Genomic DNA, 5,858 nt, shown 5'->3' with positions numbered 1-5,858 from the left:
AAATCCATAAAAATTTGAAAAACCTTAAAATTAAAAACTGCTGTTATGGGAGAACCCACAACCTATATGGAGCTTATATATTATAGGGTAACCAACATCATTTTTCTCAAAATTTTGAGCTCATCTGAAGTTTACCTCGGTTGTGACACGTGGTTCTCTTTGGTTTGGTTTCCGTCGATATTTTTTCTTGTGTTTGTCTTCGGTGCTCCGTGCGAATTTTCACGGTCTGCTTTCCTTCCTACTCTTCCGGAGGTGGGGCGTTTTATTGGGTCGCTGGTGTGGCCATAGCTGCCAGGCGTTTGGGAAAGCCGTAGGCCAGTTTTATTCGTGTTGTCGTGTTGTCGTGTTGGAGCATTGCCAGCGGTCAAAGCGGCGCTTATGGCCATGTTCCCACGCGTGGCCCGACGCATGCCTTCTCCTTCGATCTCTCTTTTCCACCGCTCTCACCGTCCTCCCCACCGATCTCCACCGGCATCTTCCTCCCAGATTTCTTCCCTCCCAGATCTCTTCGTGTGTTGGTCCGGCCAACGGCGGCGCGCTATAGGAGCAAGTGGAGATGTTGTGCTCGGAGAGGAGGCGGCGGATTTAAGCGAGCACGATGTGCCGGGGAGCAGCAGCGTGGGGGAATCTTCGACCTAGCTCGCCAAAATCGTGGTGATGGTGGAGGTGTCGGAGGGGAATCGGCAAAGGAGACCGTCGTGGTGCCGTCCGAAACTTCCATATCCATCTCGGATGACGCCGACAACCAACCGCAGCGCCGCCGATTGGGATGGCTACCCCGCGTTAGTGGAGGCGGCACTCGACGTGTAGACGTCCAAGCCGGCGCCGTGCAGGATCGGCGTAGGAGGCTGCTCCAGAGCGCCCCAATCTTCTTCCCATCTGGCCCGCTGGCCGCTCCTTGTTTCTTCCCGAGCGACCGTGGAAAAGGAGTAATGCGGCGGTGCTCTGTCTGTTGCCATCTTGCTGATGCTTGACGACGATTGCATCGATTGGAACTGAGTAAATTTCCCTATCCCGTCCCCTCCCAGCAATGTGCCTATTCTTCACTTCGTACTAGAGGTGGGCTGTTAATTTTCCCATAGTTTACTGATTTGAACTAAAACTTGAACGCACATGTATGTGTCATAGATTTTTCGAGATAAAGAATTTGAGCTGTATGATAGATTTTTCGTCCCACCAATTCTTGGAAATTGAAACATTGTGTTAACAATAGCAGCAATTGGATATCCTCTTATGTTATAACACACGAACTTGTAATTCTGATTATATCCATGGGTGAAAAAACTTCTTCTGATACATCATTTTCTTTTCAGTTTTACATGTAATTTTAGAGAATAAAATCTGGTTCTCCACTGGTGTTTGGTAGAGTGCTATGCTAATAGAATCAACAACCTATTCACTTTGTTTAGTATTCCCGCCTTCTGAAATATTAGCCGACGCTCCCTTTTCCTCTCTACTCTATCTATGGTGACGCTTCATCGACTCCGCGGGGAGCGGCCGCCACGGAAACGATGCCGACTACCATGGCCCGCCCAAGCTCGCCATCGGCCGCGAGACCATCACTGTTGCTGCCTCGCAGCAGCTTCTCTCACTGCCAGTATCTTTGACGGAGGGGTGGGCCACCAACGAGCTCCTCAATTTTTACCAAATTCCAGGAGGTACAGTTATTTTCTCTGGCTGAGTTCGAATTTCCAGTTCCTTCCCTAGCCTAATTCATTGCTGACAATTTGTTGTAACATCACGTTTCCTGTAGGCATTTCGACACAGAAGGAAGGAGGAGCGGATTCAAGAGCTTCTTCATATGGACAATGAGGTCGAGCTACAGATGTGAAACGTGGCCACAAACAGCTTGAGGTACTTCGACAATAAAGTGAAATTCAGTTACAATATGTGGAGGCAGGAGGTCCACCACACAAATACAGAGACCACACTGAAGCTCATGAAGGATCAGATAATAATGGCAAAGTGTATGCCACCATTGCGTGTTCCTAGGACGAGTCCGACTTGTATGGGTCGCTCATGAAGTGCATAATGGAAAGCAAAGCTTCTATTGGGGATGCATATATGGACAATGAGCTGGATTCAAGGTACTCCATTTGATGCCTCTGAATATTTACGAATTTTCTTCAGTCCTCCTTGTTTGCATTGGCATGAGAGGATATATTATTTGCTGCAACGCTTTAGAGAGAGCAAAAGCAATGGGATGTGTTATCTTCGGATGTTCTGTACAACTCTGGTGAAGTATCGAGGATATTGCGTGTTATGCCGCAGTCCGCGGAACTCAATATTGACATAGTCAACAACCAAAACACGTTCCTGATTCAGCATGCTGCAAAGACGGTTCCCATGCCTTTGCAGTGCCTACACATGCAGTTGATAACCGACTATTATTTCCGTGATGGTGCGATCATGGAGTATTTTCAAGATGCTGCTTTGAAGGATGAAGAAGATAAAGCAAAGCACCAGGATCACTCTATGACTATGCTATATTTTCTGATAATGTCCTTGCAGCCTTGGTAGTTGTCAGATCAACTACGACACATGCCAAGGAACCAGGTGAACATATGTTCCACATCGTCACTGACACTTTTTCTGTAGAATATCAATGGGTGGCAATCCTTGTATACTGCTACTCTTGATACATGTGCTGGAACTAACAGTGCTATCAATGCCTTTTAGTTCTTGAGTACTAACAAATATTCCTCCTGAACAAAAATCTCTATTGTTTCTTGAAAGTATTTGTTCTATTTCCCATTCTTGGGCATGCAGCTTTTCTACGTAATTATTTAAAAAGTGTGGCATTTATGTCCGTTCTAATTCAGAATGCTCTTTGAGATTATGATACTTAATGAGATGCTTCTACGCATCAGTTTAGACCTTGAAACTTTTTTCCTTTGGTTAATTGATCTTCATGCCAATAAAATATTGCGCAAAGTATATCCTGATACTTAATGGGATTTTTTTGCTGCTAGGTGAGTATATCCTGATACTTAATGGGATTTTTTTGCTGCTAGGTGTGCGTTGCATATTCAATCTTGCAAAGAGAATGGCCGAACTATCTGATACAAAATATTCAAATAGATCAATCAATTGAATTTTCACCAAATACAATCTTGTGATTCTTGAAAAGCCAACTGGTCTTTTCTCTCATCCTACAAAATAATTCCTCTTGGATAGTTCTCTATGCTGTCATATACCTCACATTGGTCCAGTTTCCATTCGTTGCATCGAAGAGGTAAAAAGTACACAATTTTTCTCCATGTTAACTTGATGTTCAGCACATTATTTTCATATTTAGTCTCCTGGAACTTTTCATTTGCTGTAAGTCATTGCTACTGCTAAAATTCGCATAAAATTGAAATTTCTATCAAAAGATTTGCCTAGGTCCTCAGAAAGTGTGACTTCTATTTAGATTTTAATCTTGATACTGCAGCAACTCAAATGTTTACATATACCGTTTTAGCTAAACCAGCTCCCTTTTGTACACGTATACGGGACTACAGTATAGATGCTGATGCAATGTGTCCTGTTTTATTTTCATTTCCTATAGATGATGATGCAGTTTCTTCTTTTTGATAGTAAACGGTAATCCAAAATTTCTTAAAGCATTGCTTATTTGCTTACAGTGCAAATAACATCACAGGAGAGTTGCCTTCAGACTTTTGCAGGCTGTAGTAAATTTCTTGGTTCAGTGGCATGTGAAGAAAAACTGAATAATTCCTTAACAGAAGCAGCAAGGATCCTATCATTGGTGGACTGTTACGGTAAAAGTGTTCTGTGAATTACGTAGGGCTGAAAGAGATAAATGTAGAAGTCATTTTTTTTGCACCGGTACTACATAAACATATCTGGGGGCCATTGATGCCTTACAAGAAAGAACACGTGAAAGTATTTGTATCCATTTACTGAATATGGTTCCGAGTCCTTTATTTTGAGATTGATTATAGCGCATGGAAGCTCCTCTTATAGTGAAACAAACATGCATTTTGATAGCATGAACTCTTTTGATAGATGTAAAACAATTTGATACCATTGAGATAGTAACACCATGCATCTCTTCCAAAATATTTCAAGCATAATTTTTGGATGAAAAAATATTCTAGACTTAGCAATTTGCCGGTAGCACCATGCCCACCTCAAGCTTACCAGGTAAACTTCAGAAGTGGCGTGACACAAATGTGTATAACTAGCCGGTTCTCAATTAATCTAAGCAGTAGGTTTATTACATCTGTGTGGTATTGGATTGATCAAATGAATGAGAAACTGCCTAAATCTTTCTCAATTAATTTGGATCGGAGGAAGTATTATTTTGCTAGGTTATTCTTACCCATGAGCATTTACTTTTGAAAAGTTATGCCTCTCTCATGTTATCCAGATTTAATTCAATGTTGATAGATGAAAAGAACACCTGCACAACTTCAAGGCTTGATTATTTGGAATCATATGTATTGTTCACCTCTTCTTATAGGATGTCCAAAGAAATGGATATCATTTACCAGCTTAGTGACCATACGTTTTCAAACTTGAGAATTGAGTTACATTCATCGCCGCTTATTTAATAAATACTTCTGAAAGACGGAAATCCCTTTTTTGCCAATTGCTAAATCTGGTATATTTTGTCAACTGTTCATCAACCATTTAGTGACATATAATTTAACATGTCTCATGTAATTCTGCAGTTCGATTGAAGAGCAGATTAAGCTTGACAAGGTGTTTTCACATTAGTTCCTTCATTAGTTCAATGTCCCCGTAGATGAAGATTCGGGAATTGCGTCAACTTAGTTCTCTAACAATGCTTGCAGCCTCTGAAGAACTTATCTAGGAGGCTTTGTTTCGAGGGAGTGTGATAGTTAGCCTAAAGTGAAAAAAAAAAGAATTAGAAGTACATCATTCAGCCTTGAAAATACAAAGTTTGCTTTTAAGTTGATAAGCTTGCAAGTTTAGCCCTGAGATGTTGTATGTATCTCCTTTTATCATTATCTTCCAGTTTGTATTACATGTGACATGAATTGTTTACGTAGAAATATGGATTGTGATATAAATTTTATTAGAGGTGTTCATACATAGACTTGCAGGTTATTACTTCGCCATTGTGTCCATTTCATGTATATATCACTGAGTTTTTAATTTTTCCTGGATAAACATGTTACAAAGTTATTTCCATCTTTTTTTAGACATCATGTTCCGAGAATAGTTCATATATGCATGACATCCATTCCTGTGTTGGAAAAACATTAAAGTCTCATGTGCCCTCGGTTATTTCTGTGTACCGAACTTTGTAAAATCCATAGTCAAGTCTCTAATGTGCCCACTGTTTGTCAAAATAAGATAATCAGTTTGATGTCTTGGATTTTCCCATGCACGTTACAGTCGTAATTCAACATGATGAAAGAATCCTACATTCTTCGGCTTCTGGCTGGGTGCGGCGTGCCACCGCGCCTGTCCTTGCTAGTAATAATTATAGAGAATCAAGAAAGGGAAAAGTTATGAGTGCTGTGATAGAAAAATTAAATACAATTGCTAAAATCTTGCTTAAACGCCATGATATAAACTGTTGCTCTAAAGAGGATACTAAACATCTGAAATTTTAATGTGGCTTTAGTGAGGAAGTTTTAATTAAGAACTATAATTGGAATAATTATATTCATTTTGGGTTCGAAGAGGTAGAACAATTTGTCATATTTATGGGAGCCTCTGAGATAGAATCCTTCATTGTTAAAAATTATGAAACTTGTGTTGTTTGTAAGGACCTTAAAGATTATGACTCTTCTATCCTTAATTTTTGCATAGAAAGCTACAATGATAATCCTTATATCATTGATTATAACGAGAGACTCATTAATGCACAAGAATGCACT

The 5,858-nt window shown here is 40.3% G+C and overlaps 1 long non-coding RNA gene across 5 annotated transcripts; it reads left to right on the top strand.

Annotated features, from left to right (window-relative positions):
• Window positions 1–313: 313 nt before the first annotated feature.
• On the top strand, window positions 314–5,062 carry LOC127294654 (uncharacterized). 5 transcript variants are annotated; one of them, XR_011743073.1, is made up of 3 exons: window positions 327–1,658; window positions 1,754–3,764; window positions 4,680–5,062. It is a non-coding gene; the product is annotated as an uncharacterized lncRNA (long non-coding RNA). The 5 variants fall into 5 exon arrangements; XR_011743072.1 differs by having other exon boundaries at window positions 329–1,658; window positions 1,754–3,235; window positions 3,644–5,062; XR_011743071.1 differs by having other exon boundaries at window positions 329–1,658; window positions 1,754–3,235; window positions 3,627–5,062.
• The last annotated feature ends 796 nt before the right edge of the window (window positions 5,063–5,858 follow it).

Source organism: Lolium perenne, chromosome 4, assembly GCF_019359855.2.
Source record: "Lolium perenne isolate Kyuss_39 chromosome 4, Kyuss_2.0, whole genome shotgun sequence".
Lineage (NCBI taxonomy): Eukaryota > Viridiplantae > Streptophyta > Magnoliopsida > Poales > Poaceae > Lolium > Lolium perenne.
This window is presented reverse-complemented; position numbering and strand designations above follow the sequence as displayed.